The sequence below is a fragment of the Periplaneta americana genome, chromosome 4 (genome assembly GCF_040183065.1).
Source record: "Periplaneta americana isolate PAMFEO1 chromosome 4, P.americana_PAMFEO1_priV1, whole genome shotgun sequence".
NCBI lineage: Eukaryota > Metazoa > Arthropoda > Insecta > Blattodea > Blattidae > Periplaneta > Periplaneta americana.
In genome coordinates, this window is record NC_091120.1 from 148044122 (window position 1) to 148066893 (window position 22772).

The 22772-nt window shown below is 34.9% G+C and overlaps 1 protein-coding gene across 3 annotated transcripts in view; it reads left to right on the plus strand.

The window, feature by feature from the left end:
- Positions 1–621: 621 nt before the first annotated feature.
- The window catches only part of LOC138698300 (cytochrome P450 4c21-like), an 88106-nt gene continuing 65955 nt past the window's right edge, over positions 622–22772 (plus strand). The window contains exon 1 of one of the 3 annotated variants that reach the window (XM_069824111.1): positions 622–757. The gene's annotated coding sequence lies outside the window, so the exon portion shown is untranslated. Of the gene's footprint in view, positions 758–16752; positions 16871–17003; positions 17126–22772 lie in introns of those variants that run through there. The other 2 variants (XM_069824112.1, XM_069824114.1) reach the window with 2 other exon arrangements.

Here is a 22772-nt window from a genome sequence, read left to right on the forward strand (position 1 = left end):
TAACTGGTGTTCTACTTTACTTTATTATCGACGGCGTAAGTTTAGAGAATGCGATATACCAGCATGCACTCGTAACCTGTTAAGAAGTGAAAGCTAGTCTCGACGGTATAAGCCCAAAAAATGCTAAGAAGCACGCATTCGTAAACTGCTTAAGAAGTGAAAGTCAATGTCGACTTGCTCAGGTCACTCAATAAGTCGCAAATTGAAAGGACAGGGACCTCTCAAATTGCAGTTTAGATTTCACGGCGCTTTTTCCGACGGCCTTCACCTGCTTTGTCATCGAACAACAGATGACGGCGTCTTGCCATCCAAACGGCACACACCAGCCAACTCCTCCTCGCCCCGTTCCGTGATCAATTGATCAGTCTCAGCCCCCCTCGCGTATGTGGTACCTAAGAGGTTACGTCCAATTTCGGCTTCCCCTTCAAAATTTTCTAGAGCTCCTTCAGGGGAGCAGCGTAACCCGGAGTGAGACTAGTGGCCAACAGGCTTGGAGCTCACATATTTAGTTTTGTACAGCCCCCAACCCCTTGCAAGGACGCGTTTTGCGTACCTTTTAAATTTTCCTCCCAATTCTCCTTCGATTTTTCGATTTTCGATTTTTTTTCGATTTTCGACTTGCTCAGTCTACAGGTGGGATGCACACGAAAACAGATCGCACTGTACCCTCGGAGCTGTTGGGACTTCGCCAGCCGCATATTGAAGACAGCCCAGCGCAGTGCAGCAGTGGACAACCTAGCTGAGAAATCTGTAAACGGTAAGATAGAATAAGGCACCGCAGGTTGGACAAAGGGGAGGCTGACAGAGGCCTGGGTCTAGTTGTGCGAGGCTCACAGGTTCCTCTGCAGAGTTGGTGTAAAATCAATCAAGTATGGAGAGGTTGGTGTAAAATCAATCAAGTATGGAGCGATTAGTAGACGTTGTAAGAGAAAACCCAACGTCATAAGATTATATGAAAATGAAGCTAACAGAAGAGATATATAGAGCAAAATAGTTAGTGAGCTTAATTTTCCTAATGGTAAGTTTTAGAAAAATTCATAAAATGAATTTTCTACTTATTTTGTGTATTTTCATTATTATTAATTTTTTTGCTTATTAATTATTCATTAATTTAAGTCAGAAAGAAAGTTATCTGCAAATATGATATATTCTAAATGTACCTTTTTATAAATGCATTAATTAATTAATTGATTAATTAGAGCGAAGAAAGAAAGTTGAAATGAAATGTAACTTGTTCATAACTTAGTTTTCTTTATTTATGTGAGAAGATGAAGGAACAATGGCGGAAACGTAGGAATAATTTATTGTCGTAGAAACGCATTGTGAAGAGGAGTGACAATGTCGGTACAAGTAGGTCTGTAGTTATTAAACTTTGAAATAAATAAAGTTCCTCTTGTGTTATATGAACAACTGGCGATTCTCAACTACTTTTGCTGAACGTGTGGTCTTCAACAATGTTGTGGAGATGGAAGAATATTTACGCAGGCGAGAGGAAACTGAGGAAGTTGAGAACATGGATGCTGATGATGAAGAGTGGACTAATGAAAGTCCTGTAGTAAATAAAAAGCAAGAGCTACCTTCCGTAGGGTAAGGGGGTACAATTTCTAACAGTAAACACGTGTTTGTATTTTGTGGGCAAAATAAGCATACGAAATTTCCAAATTTATTGTGAATACAATGTTCAAGACCTAGTTGTCGTTCCACAACAATATAAGAAACAGGGGAAGTTTAGATTGTCCATAGTTATAAATGTTTCAATAATAAAAAAAAATTCGAAAATGTACCACAGAGGTACAATTCTGAACAGGTCAGGTACAATCGATCAAAGGCATTTTGCCACAAGAATCATATACAAACCAATATTTATCATTGTAATACAATACCACAACGGAAAACTATGAGCCATTTTATAACAGAGCATATTATGTAGCCAAATTGCTTACCTTTGTTTGAAAAATGATTTATTAGTGGTACTGTAGTAACACTTTACAACACAGCATTTTAGAAGACAAACTTATAGAAGACTGACTATCGACGCTATATAACTTAACCCTCAACTACCCAGGCATGGTCACTCAGACCTTTGCGGGATCAGGATCAAACGAAGGGAGCTGAATCTAGCAAGACACTCACTGGTAAAAGTCGCCAGCTTACAACCAACGAAAATGAACAGCGGGAGCCGGCCGCCGCCTTGTGTCGACAAGTCTCGGCCGGACGGAGGCCAGCCACCGGAGAAGCGGAAGATGAGACGGAAGACGGTGAAACCGACGGCCGCCGGAAAACCTGTCTCACCGGAAGCAACATCACCACCACAACCATCATCATTTGGTAAGTCCAGCGCTTCACCAACCAAGACGATCGACGACTTAAACACACTAAAGACCATGGCACCGATCACTGCTAATAGAGCAGTAGTGATCACAAACGCTGACCCCGACCTACTGGACGCAGTGACTCCACGGAAACCCACAACGACCTTGACTATAAACTCCACCACGAGAGCCTACGTATTTGCCTCACGAGAGAACTTACGTCAGATGACATTAATGCATCCACGACAATTCGGGAAGCACGCCCGATACCAAACTCCACCAACCGCCACTCTCCTCGGACCTTGGGAATTAACAGGCCACCCATCCCATCCCTCCTCCTCCCCACCCCACTCTCTATTGGACAGTGAATCTTCTTCTTCTTCTTCTGAGGAAGAGGCAGAGGTTACTTCCAATCCACAAGAGGGGCCCTCAGAAGGGCCGACTCCCAATCCAAAACCTAGAGCAGAGAGGTTTCCTGTCCCTAAACCCACAGCAGAGAAGTCTCCCAACGGACCACCTCCCCGCTCTGAGGAGTCGTCTCACGAATCCTCAGAAGGGAAGCGGTCCAACAGGCGCAAACCAATTTCCACAAGTATATCCGGTTCGACTCCGGCAAGCCCCACTCCTCCCACTCCCTCTGATACTACGCGTCAAGCCGCGCAAGAACCCAAGACAAGGACAGTACTGAAAATACTGAACCACACAAAAAACGGCAACAACCCACTACACATAGAGCGACTAATGAAACAGTACCGACTCGACATTCAAACCCCACGACAGTTCTGGGCACACACTACCAAGACAACAACACTCACATTCCCCACGATTGACGACGCGGAGAAGTTCGCTAGGGCAATTCCCCTGTACAACTTCGGCCCGTCCGCAGAAATCAACATTACGCCGCCCAGTGAAATAAGACAGAAACAGACCAGAAATAAAGAGATCAGTGTCGTCATGAAAAATGCCGACATGCTGATCTCTGAGGACGAACTAATGCAGATCCTGGCTGTAAAGCATCCAGGTATCACACGCATTACGAGAATTATCTCCGCACAGACTGACAAACCCACCAACTTAGTTCGAATATTCACAAAAGACATCACCACAGCAGACAAGTTACTAGCAGGAATTAAACTCGCAGGACGATACTACAGAGTAGAGCCATTACACGAGACAATCTTCCACCGACCGTGCCTTAACTGTGCGCAATACGGCCACACAAAGACAAACTGTGACAAGCCCAAGACTTGCTTTAAGTGCGGCAAGAATCCCGACCTTTGCAACCACAACCGCCTATCCGAGATTAGGTATTGCGCCACGTGCAACAGCGACACCCATTATACGGGCCAAGCTCGCTGTCCAAAATATCCAAGGACTAATCTCATAACGTCCACCGATCCCACGCATATCCCCATAGACACTCACAAACCAATACCGCCACCTATACCCAAACCATCACAGTCCGTCTTCAAACCAACACTTCCCAAACCCGAATTGTCTTATGCGGATGCAGCTAAGACTATGACAACCAAGACAACCACTACAGACGATCCACAGACAGACAAAACAACCACGGAACAGCTGGTCGAGGGGGTTCTACGTTCTGCTATGCAGAAAATAGAATCCTACATTGACCGGCAACTAAACAGACTACAGGACGAAATAGTGACATTCACTATTTCCTTACTCACTACAGACACAAACCCCACGAAACGACACACGACACTTGCCACAGCCAACCAGGCAGCCAGACGGCTTCTACGGAAACGAGTAGCCCACCACTTTGTTGGTAACAGGTTACGAGTCTCCCTAGCGCCACTACAAAAACGTGACTAGGACAGAACTGACCAGAGCACTGGACTCTCCACCTCTCATTAACATCTGCGAGGCATGGTGCTAACTTCACTTCATTCACTTCATTCACAATTCAACTGTTAACGTGTACATGTTTCATATAATCATTTACAGGGGAAAATACACTACTGTTAGATGAGAGGGCAAACGGCCTTCAGCTGGGAACCTCGATCTAAAGTTAGTGAATTGCAAGTCGGGAACCAATGGAGGCATGGGATGCTTACCCTGCCTGCCATTTTAAACATCATTCATTCTTTCTTCGTCCCCTTTCATTCATCGCGGCTCATCGTCACCTTTGCTTATATCTCCATTTCAAATTTAATTGCCACACCTATGGAGTAACGGTCAGCGCGTCTGGCCGCGAAATCAGGTGTCCGGGTTCGAATCCCGGTCGGGGCAAGTTACCTGGTTGAGGTTTTTTCCGGGGTTTTCCCTCAACCCAATGCGAGCAAATGCTGGGTAACTTTCGGTGCTGGACCCCGGACTCATTTCACCGGCATTATCACCTTCATATCATTCAGACGCTAAATAACCTAGATGTTGATACAGCGTCGTAAAATAACCCAATAAAATAAAAAAAATTAATTGCGCAGCTGTGATTCTGTGTAATTCTTGATTGTTGTCGACGAATGCCTCTGCCATAGGGATTTGTTTGTATCTGGCTCTGGCAGTAATTTATCACATTTAGACTAGTTCGGGCGGTCTTGTAGACCATGTCTGGGTACTCACTTTGACTAGCAAACTTGTTCCTTCGTACAATGTGAATGTGAATGTGACTAATTCTAAGACTGTCACTAGCAAACCTGCTTCTTCCTTTAAAGTGAATGTTATTAATCCTAAAACAGTGACTAGAAAACTTGCCTCTTCGTTCAAAGTGAATGTGAATGTCAATGAAACTATAAGAAGCAAACCTGATTCTTCGTTCACCGTGAATGTGAATAATCCTGAGACTCTGATTAGCAAACCTCCGTTTTCGTTCAAAGTGAATATGAATAAAACTAAGACTGCGACTAGAAAACTTACTTCTTCGTTCAACGTGAATGTGAATAATCCTGAGACTGTGACTACAAAAACCTTCTTTTTCGTTCGAAGTGAATGTGAATGTGAATAAAAATAAAACTGTTACTAGCAAACCTGCTTTTTCGTTCGAAGTGAATGTGAATGTGAATAAAAGTAAAACTGTGACTTAGAAAACCTGATGTGAATGTGAATAGAACTTAGACTGTGATTAGAAAACCTGCTTCTTCGTTCAACGTGAATGTGAATAATCCTATGATCATGGGTAACAAACCTCGCCCTTCGGACACAGTGAATGTGAATGATCCTAATTTCAACAGTACTACATATATCACAGTGTTATGAGGACGATGAAGGAAGTGATTGTGATCTAGAGTGCACTGAAGATGTCGTGATAGAAAGCAAGCATGAGTCAGAATCTGAGTTAGAATTGAGTGATAATGGCGAGAACAATGAGCAAAATATGAATGATGTAGATAGTTTTAGTGACGGAAACGGCTCTGATCATACTTTCACTAACTTCTATGGCAAAAATCGCTTCAAGTGGTCTTTGAAAGAAAGTCTGTCCCGTTCCAGAACAATACAACATAACTTAGTCTTGCAGTTTCCTGGTTCACGTCGTGAAGCTCGTGTAGGTGATGTGGTAAGTTCTGTGCAAATATGGAGTTTTCTTGTGACTAACGAAATGTTACTTGATATAGGAAAATGGACAAATACGAAAATAAGGATAGAATGCAGGAAGTATAAAGGTAAATACTATGTGCATGAAGTGGATCTGACAGAACTGAAAGCATTTATTGGTTTGTTGTTGTATACTGCAATTTTCAAAACAAACAATGAAGATTACAGACTTTTATTTGCAACTGATGGTACAGGTAGAGATATTTTTCGTTGTGTTACATCCAAGAATAGGTTGGCATTTTTACTAGCATGCCTGAGATTTGATAATCTCAATGACAGAGACGAACGAAAGAAACTTGACCCCACATCTCCAATATCAGAACTTTTTAATCAGTTCATTCGCAATTGTAAAAATGTGTACAGTATCGGTAGTTCAGCTACCGTGGATGAAATGCTGGTCAGTTTCAGGGAAAGATGTAAATCGTCGCTTAAGAACCAATACCGCGCTGACAAAATGTAAATTTTACAGGAGAAGGAAAAAAAAACGAATAAAAACCATAAAAATAACGTAATAGTCTTGAAAAGTGGTGTATGGCTATGAAATAGCTTAAATAATTTGTAACTAAGTGAAAATGGATGATCGTGGCCGTAGACATTTGGCCATATCACTTACGCGGTATTGGAACTCTGCCGTTGACTACATTTTGTTAGTTACGCGGTATTGTGAGACAACTTTAGCACCTTCAGGACACATGTTGACTAGCTTTTACTTTGCGTTAAAACTCCCTTCTGGAAATATTATTCGTGCTCTTGTATATGTCAATGTGTTATCTGAATTGTTGTCCTACCATCTGGCTTGAGGTCAAGATCGGTAGGCTGTAGCTTGAATCAGCACTAGATTACATTCCGGACAATGATTGCTGTATTCTTAGTCAATCAAATGCTGAAACTATTGGAAAGGAAAAACGAAGACAGTTCAATGTTTATTGTTATAATAATAATAATAATAATAATAATAATAATAATAATAATAATATGATAATGATAAAAATAATAATAATATGATGATAATAATAATAATAATAATAATAATAATAATAATAATCTGTTACTAGGTATTCGTACTTTATTTTCACACTACGTATTTGAATATATATATATATATATATATATATATATATATATATATATATATATATATATATATGTGTGTGTGTGTGTGTGTGTTTGTGTGTGTGTGTGTGTGTGTGTGTGTGACACTGTGCGTGTCTATTTTTCATATCTCCCTTCTATTTTATTTGTATTATTTTTGTGAAATTTGGTATAAAGTTAGATTAGTTATAATAGTGGTAATCAATGATAACGGTAGTAATAATAATAACTGTTGTTTCACTATTTTATTATTAGTAGGCATTATTTTCGTTTTGAAGTTTCAAACTGTGCATAGTTACAGCACGAATGGCTCGTGCAAAGGATCTTGTGTACATGAGTTTGTATAATTTATTATGCATCAATAAATGCACTTATCTATCTATCTACTTAAACGTTGCTGACAAGTATAACTTTATAATATAATAATAAATAATAATACTTACTTACTGGCTTTTAAGGAACCCGGAGGTTCATTGCCGCCCTCACATAAGCCCGCCATTGGTCCCTATCCTGAGCAAAATTAATCCATTTTCTATAATCATATCCCACCTCCCTCAAATCCGTTATAATATTATCTTCCCATCTACGTCTCGGCCTCCCTAAAGGTATTTTTCCCTCCGGCCTCCCAACTAACACTCTATATGCATTTCTGGATTCGCCCATACCTACTACATGCCCTGCCCACCTCAAATGTCTGTATTTAATGTTCCTAATTATGTCAGGTGAAGAATAAAATGCGTGCAGTTCTTATTGTGTAACTTTCTCCATTCTCTTGTAACTTCATCCCTCTTATCCCCAAATATTTTCCTAAGAATCTTGTTCTCAAACACCCTTAACCTATGTTCCTCTCTCAAAGTGAGAGTCCAAGTTTCACAACCATACAGAACAACCGGTAATATAACTGTTTTATAAATTCTAACTTTCAGATTTTTCGACAGCAGACTGGATGATAAAAGTTTCTCAACCGAATAATAACAGGCATTTCCCATATTTATTGTGTGTTTAATTTCCTCCCGAGTATCATTTATATTTGTTACTGTTGCTCCCAGATATTTGAACTTCTCCACCTCTTCAAAAGATAAATCTCCAAATTTTATATTTCCATTTCGTACAATATTCTGGTCACGAGACATAATCATATACTTTGTATTTTCGGGATTTACTTCCAAACCTATCTCTTTACTTGCTTCCAGTAAAGTTCCCGTGTTTTCCCCAATCGTTTGTGTATTTTCTCCTAACATATTCACGTCATCCGCATAGACAAGCAGCTGATGTAACCCGTTCAATTCCAAACCCTCTCTGTTATCCTGGACTTTCCTAATGGCATACTCTAGAGCATAGTTAAAAACTAAAGGTGATAGTGCATCTCCTTGCTTTAGTCCACAGTGAATTGGAAACGCATTTGACAGAAACTGACCTATACGAACTCTGCTGTACGTTTCACTGAGACACATATTAATCAATCAAATTAGTTTCTTGGGAATACCAAATTCAATAAGAATATCATATAAAACTTCTCTCTTAAGCGAGTCATATGCATTTTTTGAAATCTATGAATAACTGATGCACTGTACCCTTATACTCCCATTTTTTCTCCATTATCTGTCGAATACAAAATATCTGGTCAATAGGTGATCTATTACGCCTAAAACTACATTGATGATCCCCAATAATTTCATCTACATATGGAGTTAATCTTCTCAAAATAATATGGGACAAAATTTTGTACGACGTCAACAAAAGTGATATTCCTCGAAAGTTACTACAGTTAGTCTTGTCCCCCTTCTTAAAGATAGGTACGATAATGGACTCCTTCCATTGTTCTGGTACAATTTCCTTTTCCCAAATAGCAAGTACAAGTTTATAAATTTCGTTAGATAATGCGCTTCCACCCTCTTGTATTAATTCTGCTGGAATTTGATCGATACCTGGAGACTTATAATTTGTCAGATTTTCTATCGCAATTTCGACTTCAGAAAGTGTGGGTTCGGGTATAAATGGCTCAGCAGTTTGTATTTCAATTTCGTGCCGATCATTTCTATTTGGCCTATGTATATTTAGTAGTTGTCCAAAATAGTTTTTCCATCTGTTCAGGATTGAATGAGCGTCTGCAAACAAGTCACCATTCTCATCCTTGATCACGTTTACCCTTGCCTGATATCCATTCTTGAATTCCTTTATGCCCTTATATAAATCTCTAATGTTTTTATTCTTACTATTTGTTTCTACTTAATTCAGTTTTTCCTTTAAGTGTTCTCTCTTTTTATTCCTAAGCGTACGATTTGCTTCCCGTCTTATATTGAAATAATTATCTATATTCACCTCAACTGGATCCTGTATGAATTTCAATTTTGCCTGTTTCCTCCTTTCTACTACCATGCAACAGTATTCATCAAACCACGGTTTCTTTTTCTTAGTTTCATAATAACCTATGCTCTGTTCAGCTGCAATTTTGATATTATCTCGGATATTTTCCCACATGCTATTCACATCTAACTCTTCCTGAACATCGTCGGAACTTGCTAACACGGCAAACCTATTTGAAATTTCGACCTGATAATGTTGCTTAGTTTCCTCGTCCTTTAATTTCGGAATATTGATTCTTCTAATATTAACTTGTTGCTCTTCTCGCTTGGCTACTGATAATCTTTCTCTTAGTTCTCCAATTACCAAATAATGGTCAGAATTACAGTCTGCCCCCCTGAAGGTTCGAATGTCTACTATACTAGTATGTCTTCTTTTATCTATCAAGATGTGATCTATCTGGTAATGAGTCAATCCATCTGGAGAAGTCCAAGTATATTTATGTATATCCTTATGGAGGAATGTTGTACTTTTAACAATTAAATTTTTTGATGTGGCAAAGTTGACTAACCTAACTCCATTGTCATTAATAGATATGTGTAGGCTCTCTTTTCCAATAGTCGGTTTAAAAATATCCTCCCGTCCTACTTTAGCATTGAAATCCCCCAATAAAATTTTCATGTGATATGTAGGTAACTGATCAAAAGTCTGTTCCAATTCCTCATAGAAGCTATCCTTTATATGGTCGTCTTTCTCTTCTGTAGGGGCATGAGCATTTATAACTACGATAGCGCACCATCTACCTATAAGTACTAAATATGATAATCTACCACTGATAAATTCGACGTTTTTTACTGCTGATTTTATTCTTTTATGAATAAAGTACCCTGTTCCTAATTGGTGATTATCGTTTCCTTCCCCATAATACAACAAATAATCTCCTATTTGTGTTATGCCATTCCCATCTAACCTAACCTCCTGTACTTCCACAAAGTCTATTTAATATCTAGCTAGTTCTTTTGCTACTAATGTTACCCCTCCTGTTCTATATAGAATGAATAATAATAATAATAATAATAATAATAATAATAATATTATTATTATTATTATTATTATTATTATTATCATTATTATTATTATTATTATTATTATTATTATTATTATTATTATTATTATTGACAATGGACTTGACTGACTTGCGAATAATGAAAAGAAAATCATATAAAAATATAATAATGATGATAATTTTTCAGGCAAAATATTCGTTAAACACAAAAAAGAAATAATTATAGGCCTATGCTGAAATCACAAAAAGGAATCCTTGAGTAACCCTAATGTGGAATACTATCATAAAAACTGTGGCACAATCGGTTCTACATACAATAATGTGACGGTAATTTAGGCAGGCTACTAATGCTCTTTTTTCTGTGCTTTTGCAGGAGAACATGACTTTATTTTTACTGAAGGGACGCCATCAGTACTATTACCTAACCAATATCGCACAGTTCATTCTTTAATTCCCGATGTACACAGAAACATCATTTTGCAAACCTGAATTTTTTTGTCATCAACTTTTAGATTGTAGACAAATGTTCTCTTTCTTCTCGATTCAGAATTTGTACTGCTAGGTCTTTTCGTAGGAGTGAAATTCACAAGATTTGATACGTGAACGGTCCTCTGTTCCCAAGTCATAGTTTTCCAGAATGCCTGAAAGATGTGTCTTCTCTCATTAGAAATTAAATTACACCCTCTTACTTTCGAATTTTGGCACATTTTATAACTACACTCTGGCCTCAAATTCCTTGCATCTCTTTCCGTATTATGTGTCACTTTGCCATCTTTCGATCTCTTGTAGCTAAGATCAGCTTCCTCTTCCATTCTAAGTTTTCTATTTTTCATTTTCTTCCACTTAACCTTGTGTGGCTTTGAATTTCTTTTTCTCTTTTCTGTCAAATTTCCATGAAACGTTTGTAGATTGTTCTCTTTACCTTTTTGTGAAGAATGTAAAGATGTAGAATAAGTAGCACTTACGAATTCTTCGGGGTCGTCTACATCTGAAGACGCATCCGAAGTTTGATGTAGATCCTTCATTGCCGGGGTATTGTCTTCGGTTTCTGTCCTATCCTATTTCTAGCGGTATTATTTTAATAGTTTTGCTTTAAATGCACGAGCTTCTGCTCTTTCAGGCTGCAATGCCTAATGTAGCTCAAGTGTAAAGTATTAAATAAATAAATTAAATTAAATTAAAAAAAAATAAAATCATACCAGACTGCATAATATGATCATAACCTTACCGGTAACACTGGGCGGACAATGCCTGATCTGCAGCAGCCCATTTTCAGAAGGATGGTTTTCTTTTGCATTTGAATTATCATGCAGTACACCTACGAATAAGATGAGAATACTAGTGTTTATAAATGTGACATAAATGGATTAAAAAAACATGTGTAGTAAATATTATCATCAATTTAGATCTTCCTCCTATCGGAGGAGATGGAAGGAACCAAGCTCAAGACCACTGAATGTAGCGCAAATTATTTTAGCGGCCCATTCATGATTATTTATATTACTTAAATTAAGTTTGCTGTTATGATTCCGTAACTGAATAAAAATAAACGTTTAATAACTGTGATACTTCTTATGCCATACTTTGTTAATGTTCACAGAAGTTTCTCCCGTCTTGAATGCAGAACATACCACTGATAGGATTTCGTTCTCGCTAAACTGACCGTCGTCTGATTCATTGTCCATTTCTTTTCTTTTATCTGTAGGCTTATATAATAATAAAATATTAAATGTACTATATTTCAGTGAATGAACTTGCAGTAAGATTCTGCGTGAATTCAGCTCAACTAACATTCAATTGAAATCAGTGAAATAATTCTATTATATTTACCTTTTAAAATATTTGAAACATAACACTTCTTTAATCTTCTCAGAATATTACACTGTTGATACAATTTTACAAGGCAGTAACGAGAACCAGCTTCCGTACTGAGGGCGCGCAGGGAGTAGGCATAAGAGCCTATCTGTTGTCAGATACGCGGTATTTCCTATAGACTTCTCGTGACTTCAGATACGCGGTATTGTACCCCACTCCTTCGCACGCAGGCCATTCATGCAATCAAATTCCCGCGCTTGTCAATGCATGCAGATGACAGTGGAGGTACCATCTGTGCAAAAAAACAGTTTTGACCAAAATTGTCAATTACGCGGTATTGTTTCTTAAGCGACGAAATTCAAAGTGTATTTCCTAAAAAGCCTGCCAAAAATGGTGTAAAGATTATGTGTTTGACAGACGCAAGAAATGGATATCTACATGATGCATATTTGTACAGTGGTAAAGGTTCAGATGAAAGAACTCTTACACCAGACGAGCAGAAAGTTTCCATACCAACACAAGCTGTTCTTCGTCTCACAGCCCAATTGCAGAAGTCCAATAGGAATGTCACAACAGACAATTGGCTCGGATCAATTGAGCTTGTGAAGGAACTACAGGACAGAGGACTGACTTACGTTGGTACTCTTAAAAAGAACAAAAGGGAAATACCCAAAGAATTTTTACCACATAAAGCAAGAGCTGTTGACTCGAGTATCTTCGGCTTCGCCAACAATGTGACCATGGTGTCTCACGTTCCAAGAAAGAACAGAGCTGTTGTCCTGGTATCTTCTATGCATCACTCAAAAACTTTTGATGATGTAAGTGGTAAACCAGAAATCATTGCATATTATAATATGACTAAGGGTACCGTCGATTCCCTAGATGAGAAGTGTGCACAATATAGCTGTGGACGTCGAACCAGACGCTGGCCTATGGCCATATTTTTTCAGAATTCTTGACATTAGTGCAATTAATGCATATATCATGTATGGTTCCTACAAAAACAACGAACCAATTTTCAGAATGATTTTCATGAAAAATCTTGCAAATGCACTTGTTACTCCACACATGCATATTAGACTCAACAACAGATTCCTCACATTTGAAACCCGAGTCCCAATTCGAAGAATCTTGGGAGTTGAAGACCCAGTGCCATCATTTGAAGAGAAACTTGAGAAACGGAAGACTTGCTACACCTGTCCGCCAAAGAAACAACGGAAAACAGCATATATGTGCCATTGTTGCAGGAAACTTGTCTGTTTGGAAGACATGCCATAACTGCAATGGTACACAGTAAGGAAAAAGTGAAGAAGTAAATAAAAAGACACTTAATTATTATAATATGTAACTTGCAAAGTTTAAGTGTAAGAAAACATATATCACATTTTTACAATTTGCCGTTTTATAACAAAAGTACGTTCTTGTTAAAGTAAATATCAATTATGTACTATGCAAGGTGTAATCTGATGTTTAACATTGAAAAATACGTAAAATTGCAAGAAAAAATTTACAGAAATGAACATTTTCAAAATCTGTCCAATTTTAACAACATTTATGATAGGTTTAAGTATTATCAAAATAGTATCTTGATATTACTGCTTTAAATAATAATCTTATTTTAGACATATTAAAATATATCTGGAATAATTTTCAGAAGTTTGTGATGTTTTGTTATTTTAATATTTAAATTTATTTCAGCTGTCTCTGTGACCATGTCTGGGTGAAAGTGTGATTTAATATAACCTGGGTGGTTAAGGGTTAGTGCGTTCAGAATAATGATTGTTCTATGTTCGAAAATATACCCCCTTACCCTATCTGATGTCATCAGAGAGGCTATGGATCATAATATGAGAAAACGATCCGTAGAAAGAGATGTCATTGTAAAAAATTTTGCTTCCCAAAACGATGATCCGTTGTTTCAATTTATATGTCCATGTACAATACTATGAAAAGGATTCTTCTTGCGTCACTATTGAAGATTGAAAAGAAAATGTTCCTTGCAATTTTGGAGGACTTACAACGGAAGTTGATTATATAATTTTCTACTTTACTTGGTACAATCTGTAAGATATCTTCTTTTATATTGTATTGTATTGTATTTATGTATTTCATTTATATTATTCAAACTTAGCTGAGTGGAAGAGAAGGCCTTATGGCCTTAACTCTGCCAGACAAAATAAAACTGCTACTGCAACTGCTGCTGCTACTACTAAAGAGGAGAGGAAATCGTTCCTGAGGGAAGTTCTTGTAGAAGAGAGACAGATTCTCGGAAAGAAAAAATATTCTTTCAGCATGCATGGAAGTCGATAAGCTCGAGTTGATATTTAGCCGACACTTTGTTCATATTTCAGAGAAGGGAGACGCAAATAGTATTAAAATCGGTCTCAAAATAAGCCAGATCACTAAACCTCCGCTGAAACACGCATTTCATTTCAGAGAGCAGCACAATGTAGTCATCCAACGTCGACATAATATTATGTTCCCCATTTTCAGCCCTTAACAATGAATAGAGTTTCGTAAACGGATTAAGTTTCTATTTTGCAATTTTTTAACCCGAAGATCAAATTTTCGCTGAAAACCGAGAACTTAGTCGCAGATATCGATTATTAATTTGTTTTTACTCTATAGAACTGTTTGTAAAGCATTTGAATGGGCAGTTAGGTCAGCGAGAAAGGCGAGATTTTGAACCCAAGCTACATTGTCGAGTATGCTTACATGCTTACTTTTAGGGTCCATCAAAGATTGTATTTCAGTTCGAAGGCTGAAAAATCACTTTAAAATAGCCTTCCTCGTAACTGGTACCCAAATAACTGGAAATACCAAAACAATGGAATGCAATGATGCATATAATAATTCAAATAATGGACTTAAATTAATAAAAAATGGTTTTACATAAATTACCTTTCTATCGACGAAAATAAAACCATAATTATTACATTCTCATTATCTGAAAAATGTAACAAACCTCCTACATCTGTATTAAGTATTAAATTACATAATTCTGATTGTTGTCTTATACAGTGTAAATGTCCGATTATTAAAGAGTCCTCTGAAGTTAAGTATTTAGGCATAATTTTCGATAATCATTTCAAATGGAACCAACACATTAATTACCTTTGTAATAAATTACGTAAAATAGTATATTATTTTGTTTTATTGAGGAATTACTTGTCAATAAGTTTATTACGCACAATATATCTAACTTTATTTCAATCGGTGATTATGTATGGAATTATTGGATGGGGAGCTCATTTAAATCCAATTTTAATCCACTTTATTTATTACAGAAGAAAATAATTAAAATATGTCTTCATAAACCTATTGATTTTCCATCTCAAAATTTGTTTTTAGACTTTAATGTACTTAACGTAAGACAAATTTATTATATTGTATTAATAAAATTCATACATAAAAATCGAAATAATTTTGAATTGTATTCTCATAGTTATAAAACAAAAGGTATGAATTCCTTAAGATTGTTTGAACCAAAATGCAACATTGTTACAGTATTTAATCATAGTAGTAATTTAGGCCCAAGAATATATAACAAATTTATATTTAAATATCCTAATCTTGTCAATTCTGATAGTTCTAGTATTAAATTAAAAAAGTTATGTATGGATTTTATAAAAATTGAAAAATTGTAAATTTAAATTTATATACTATAATTTCATAGTAGACATAATACAAATTGTATTGTATACTTATTAATTTCAATTCAGGAATCCGCCCCTGAGCACGAGTTCTCCTCTTTCAGGGGCGAGCTAAAGTTTTTTTCCGTATATATTATATGTTATGTAATAGTTATTAGCAAAATAATAAATAAATAAATAAATAAATAAACAAATAAATGAATAAATAAATAAATAAATAAATAAATAAATAAATAAATAAATAAATAAATGGCACTTTTGTATGTGCCAAAAGAAATGTGTAAATCTGTCACATTGCCACAGTTTGGGCCGTCAGTTTTGCCACACTAGGAAGTTCGCACGAACTTACATTTTCAATGAATATTCGAACCTAAAATTATTGTATTACTTGTGTTGTGTGATGTGTTTTAATAAGGAAAATCCAGAAGGCTTTTATGTTTATTTTATTATGTTCGGGCCGTCAGTGTTGCCACATTAAGAAGTTTGTACGAACTTCATTTTTCGGTAAATATTCGAACCTAACATTGGTGTATTATTTGTGTTGTGTGATTTGTTTTAATAAGGAAAAACCACAGTTTTTATGATTACTCAGTTATGAGCAAGTCATAGAGAAATAAGATCCAGATGACTGCGGTTTCAACATTTGGCACCATGAAATACGAACTTATTTTGTATGCCTATATACCTGTATTTATTCAATTATCCGGCAAAATCTCGTATCAGGAACTAGCCTGGTCCCTTTGGTGCCGTATAAGAGGGATTCTACTATACTTCTCCTCGGCTAAGCCATCGAACTTCAAAATGATGAGGGATGTCAGAATAATCACAATCCAAATCCTACAACAAAGCTTTGAATCCCTGGTGCATCGTGGCTTGAGAATGCACATACGTGATTGTTTTGTCAAGCACACCCATAACATTACGCAGTTTTATATAACTACGAGTGAGAGGAATGGAGGGGAAATTGTTGCAGCTTGGAACTGCAGCTCTGCATTCCGGTCTGCAGCATGCGACATACAGTAGCTGCATGCACTCAGCTGTTTAAAAGTTTGCAAGTGCGAAAGGCTGCCAGACAGGTAGGAATCATTCAATGTGAATTTAAAGTAAACGAAGCACTAGTGTTACAATGATAAAAGTGAGAAGTGATATGAAAGACATGGTACGACAGTATGCTTTAACACAAACAATACCGGTATTAAAGAAATATGTGTCATAATACGATATAGGATGTGAAAAATGCGTCAACTTATGTAACGTACTACGTATTACAGGGGTGTCATTTGAGTTTTTGCTTGAGGGTGAAGCAAGTGTTTTACGAAAGGCTTTATAAGGTATATCGCATGAGGTAATCTGTCTTTTTCCATTCTAAAATTAACTATTTTCCATGCCGTTAAAGTATGTATTGACTCTAGAAATGTCAGATTTCTTAAAAATTTTGCTAAATAATATTTTTTCCTCATATGGAGGCTCGTTTCTATTAGTTTTCAAAAATATATAACTTCAACCAATTATCTCAATAATTTCATAATTATTTGGGTATTTATAAATTAATCGCACTATACTTTCTTTATACGCCATCTTCAGTGTCTGTTTTCTCCCATTTCACATGTTTCGACATGTTTATTATCCTTCCGACGGACAAAAAATAGACTTCCAGTTGGGCAAAAGACTTCATTGAGTACCAAATTAAATCTTGAACTTGTTGCTATGATGTAAACGTAAATTAAAATTATTATTTCCAATCGATTATAATTATTTTATCCCCAAATATATGTATGTTAAAGTGCTTAGTTAATGTGGCATATATTTTGAATGGTTCAAGAGAAATAATTGTAGTATGTAATATTCTCCGTATGTAGTGGTTCATTTTGGGAAATAAAAGTTTTCCCCTGGGTCAATTTATATTGGAGTTAGGTCTGCCCAAAGTTTTATTAACATTTCTAAAAAAAAATTCTTTGAGTTTCCAAATTCCATTTTAAATTTGAAGAATATAAATTGCTTAGTCAGTATACTGAGGCTTAAGAGTCTACCTCCGTTGGGAGACAGTTTGAAATAATAATAATAATAATAATAATAATAATAATAATAATAATAATAATAGTGAATTACTCGTACTCCCAAGAATCATGCCACCAAAGTTTCAAGGACATTTAAGAAAAATGTGGGTTTTTATCCTACGAGTCGATCTATACCTTAACTGAGATAAACTTGATCCCTAGGGTAAACTTAACACTAAAACAAAAAAGAAAAGATTTTAACTATGATACAACAGATGCACTGAACACATTCTGAAGTTCATATTTTTGTCCATTTCTTAAGTTTTTTTTTTAAATTTAGGTCACAAATAAGGATGATATCACAGTTTAATTCTTTTAATATCTAGTTTACCTCACTTTACACTGCATTTTAATTTTCCAAACTAGGGTTACTTTTAACTTCCTAGTCTATATGTACGACACGTAGTTATTATGCACTGTCTGTTACTATAATATATGTACGAAAAAGTGAACACACGCATTTACATTGATAAAGAAATTTTATTTTCACTTAAAAAAATCATATTTTTACTTCCAATATAGGTAACAATCACTAATGTAGCAAAGGGTAACCACTTGGTTTCATTTGATCAGTCATTAACTAGATAGCTCTTTTATTTCTTAAAAGCATTTATAAAACTGGATTATTTATTAGAAGTCTATTTCTTCCATATTTTTTTAGTAAGTACAGTATGCGCCAAAAAAAAAATACTGAAATTATCGCTCATGTGTTGTCCATGTTTCCCTAGCAACCAAATATTTATTTATTTATTTATTTATTTATTTATTTATTTATTTATTTATTTATTTATTTATTTATTTATTTATTTATTTATTTATTTATTTATTTATTTATTTATTTATTTATTTATTTCACATAAAATATCATATAAACAAAATCACACAATTTATATTGTCGTTATTATTTTTTCAACAAATGCTCAGTAGTACATTGATTGTTTTCATTTTTGTTAAATTTTTTAGGAAAATTTAAGGAAATATACATGTTCATATATAAACAAATCGCAAAGAAAAGGGATTTTAAGAACAAAAAGAGAAATAGGAAAAGTTAATTGTTTGTAAACCATTTTCCTGTTGAAAGCAATTATTTATTATTAAATACTTCACTTCATTGGTTAGGAGAAACTAATAGGTTCTACCTGCTCGACGTGTGTGATCTCTAAGTATCTCGCTATCACCAATCTCATCGGCGCTAAATAACCTCGTAGTTGATACAGCGTCGTTAAATAACCAACTAAAAAATAAAATCATATCTCAAAAATTAGGCTTCTGCGTCATGAAAGGCAGACGACATTGAGCTACCCAGGATTTTCAGAAATCTTTGCAAAACGCGATTATCAACGTGTACCTTTCAATTGATATTTCCTCCTCTCTCCCCATTCATTCTTTCATTCATTCATTCATTCATTCATTCATTCATTCATTCATTCATTCATTCATTCATCCATGCATTGCAGTTAGGTATCGTCAGAAGCAACAGATCATGAAACTACAATCGTCGTACCTTGAGAGTGTTTTTATTTTTATTAAAAACTTTTTATCCCCTTAAAAATGATTTATTAATGAAATAATAATAATACATTCACTTAGAATAATTAAAAGGCATAGACTTACACACATACACAATGCGTACACAGTTTTGAATTATTTGCATGATTAATACAAATTGAAATATATTACAAATACTCCAGGCCTACTGTATATTTCTTAAAAATATCCTAGAGACCTAATCTCAATCCATTTAGATCGTTGTAATCTTTTCAAAATAAACAAAATTTCACACTACTGTGCTTCACATTCTACAGCTAAGGCCTGAGAGCCTCACTACATTAATATGAGCTTCGACCCTAAGGTTGAGAAACACTGGAGTAAAATGTAGAACATCTATACTAATAATAAATCTGTAGCCGAAATTTTTCTGGTAATTTTCGATTTTCCAAAATTAATTCGTCCTAACATATATAATTAACCACCCTGAAACCGAAAATCGCTTTTTTGAAATTTTTGTTTGTATGTCTGTCTGTATGTTTGTTACCTTTTCACGCGATAATGGATCAACGGATTTCGATGAAAATTGGAATATAAATTATGTTCGTTGCAACTTAGATTTTAGGCTATATGGCATTCAAAATACATTATTTAAAATGGGGGTTATAAGGGGGCCTGAATTAAATAAATCGAAATATCTCGCTTATTATTGATTTTTATGAAAAAATGTTACATAACAAACGTTTCTTTAAAAATAATTTGCGATAAGTTTTATTCCTTGAAAAATTTTGATAGGACTGATATTTAATGAGATAAATGAGTTTTAAAATTAAAATAACTGCCATCTAAGGCATTTTAATGAAATAAAAAACAAATGACTTCGTCTATAAGGAGACTTGGACAGCAACAATCGAAAGCTATGAAAGATAGCCTACAGAGAATGTTTCTGTGTTTGTATGAAGTAATATCGGAAGTTAAATTAACCGATTTGTATAATTAATTTTTTCACCATTGGAAAGTGTAGTTTCTCTAGATGGACATAATGCTATAATGTTATTACAGTAACTTCTGATATAATATAATATAATATAATATAATATAATATAATATAATATAATATAATATAATATAATATAATATAATATAATATAATATATGTAATGTAATATTATTTAATATAATTTAAGTTCAGAACCATAGTGGGCCAAACGCCATTTACTGAATACGTAGAAATCAAGGGTTAAAATTAAGTTATTACCATAATTCAATGGAAACCTAGAACATGTAAAATAAAATATACACATTAAATCTAAACGATGTCAATCTTCATTAAACTATGGTTGCATGTAATAAAAATTAGAAACATGTTAAAGGAATTGTCATTGCACCAATGAGTGGTCTCTGGACCAAAATGATCGCATTTTAATTATTTAAATATAATTTAAATTAAGTAACATATTAAACGCTTTATCCTTCTATCAAACACGAAAGTTCCCTGGATCAAATGTCATATTTTAATTATGTAATTACTTTATATTTATTTCTAACGGGTGCAGCGAAGCGCACGGGTAAGGCTAGTAATAATATAAAATTCTGTACCAATTAAAAAAAAAACAAATTATGCCTTTATTAATGGAAAATAGTAGTAGATTTAAATTTTCATAAAACAGCTTTTAAAAACCGTTATTATTATTACTAATTATTATTATTATTATTATTACTAATTATTATTATTTTTATTATTATTATTATTATTGTTATTATTATTGTTATTATTATTATTATTATTATTATTATTATTATTTTGTTCGCGGCTCCCACTAACTACTCTGCGGACTTCCAGTGGACCGCGGCCTCATTTATTTTAACATTAAAATTACTTGAATGAACCAATTGCACAACTTCTAAATCAATGATTGTATATCTCGTATCATTTCTAGCATTCGAATCGAACATCCACTTATTTGAACAATTAAAGTGGACACATTAAATATCGGTATCTATATTTTTATACATCCTATGATTGACCCTGACAATAATATTATATGCTATCTCTGATATATTTAATCACACTATTCTTATTATGGATAGAAAAAATCTATTGCTACGATATAAAGAGATACGACAATATTACACTCACGAGTTATAATGTGTTATTGATTATAGGCCTATAGGGCGTCGGTTTCAAGCTGTCCATAAAGTGTTTTAGACATCACGCACAACACGACTAGGGTGGATACACGATACTTTTGTGCGTAGGTCATTACGAATTTCTTCCTTAAAATACTAGGCTATACAGTAGGGATGCAAAACTGTACTAGAATTGTGATAAACGTCACAAGTCAGAACACCTTCCCTTTAACTCTCGCGTCATTAGACATGGTAGGGGAAGAAGAGATTTGTATTCAGTATGCTTGCCAAACGTCACAGATATATCATTGAAGGCCGGATGTTTGTGGATGGGGGAACAAACTCCTTCCCCATGCTTCAACCCCCTCTTTCCCAGTTCTGCATCCAGTTATATAGAGTGTTTGATTTAAGGCGTTCATTTTGTATAGGCAGTCCAACCGTCGAAACTTATGGGAGGTTTCGTAAGCGGAATCTGGGGTTGGAACTACATAGCTAGAGAATTTACCTACGAAGCTTAGATCCTCGAGTGGCATATACAGTATTACGACAATATTTCCTGAATGAAAAGGGTACACTAGAATCTAAATAGAATACATAAAATTTTCTTAATAAAATTGCTTTCACTCCATTATTTTATATTAATTAAAATTCTAGTGCAGCATGAATTCTTACTGCATGCTGATTAATAATGGAATGATGATAATTGTTTTAGAAATAGTTTCGAAAACTTTTGAAGACTAAAAATATTCAACGATCATGTAAGGTAGCGATTTATTTGATCGACGCGTTGTTACATGAAGTTACGTAACCAATTCGTTATAATTTATTGAAAATTAAATACACATTTGATTTTATTAGTATAGAACTGCTCTTTCTTTTCTCTGGCATGTTCTGTAATTGTTTCCTTTTAATGCTGTTTGCTTCTCTAGCATATTTTAAATTCTTAATCTACAAACCGTTGAAATTTCGTTGATATTACTGAAAAAAATTTTCGTATCAATTTTGCGGCCACATTCCACATGGCTTTCACAGTAAGTTTATAATACATCCTAATATATTCATTATCAGTTGATTTTCTCTTGCTTAAACATCTAAAATATTTGGAATTTATTGACTTGGTGTTTTTCTTTTTAAATCATAACTACGTACTTCACAGAACTGTTGAAACTGACTCCACACGTAATTTATAATTATGTCTCTGTTTTATGGCTATGCGTTCCGAATTATTCAATTAATTTCGTCATTTGACGCTTGGCAAAAACGATTTGTAACTCCAGTCAGTGTCGCCATGTTGCAGTGCATA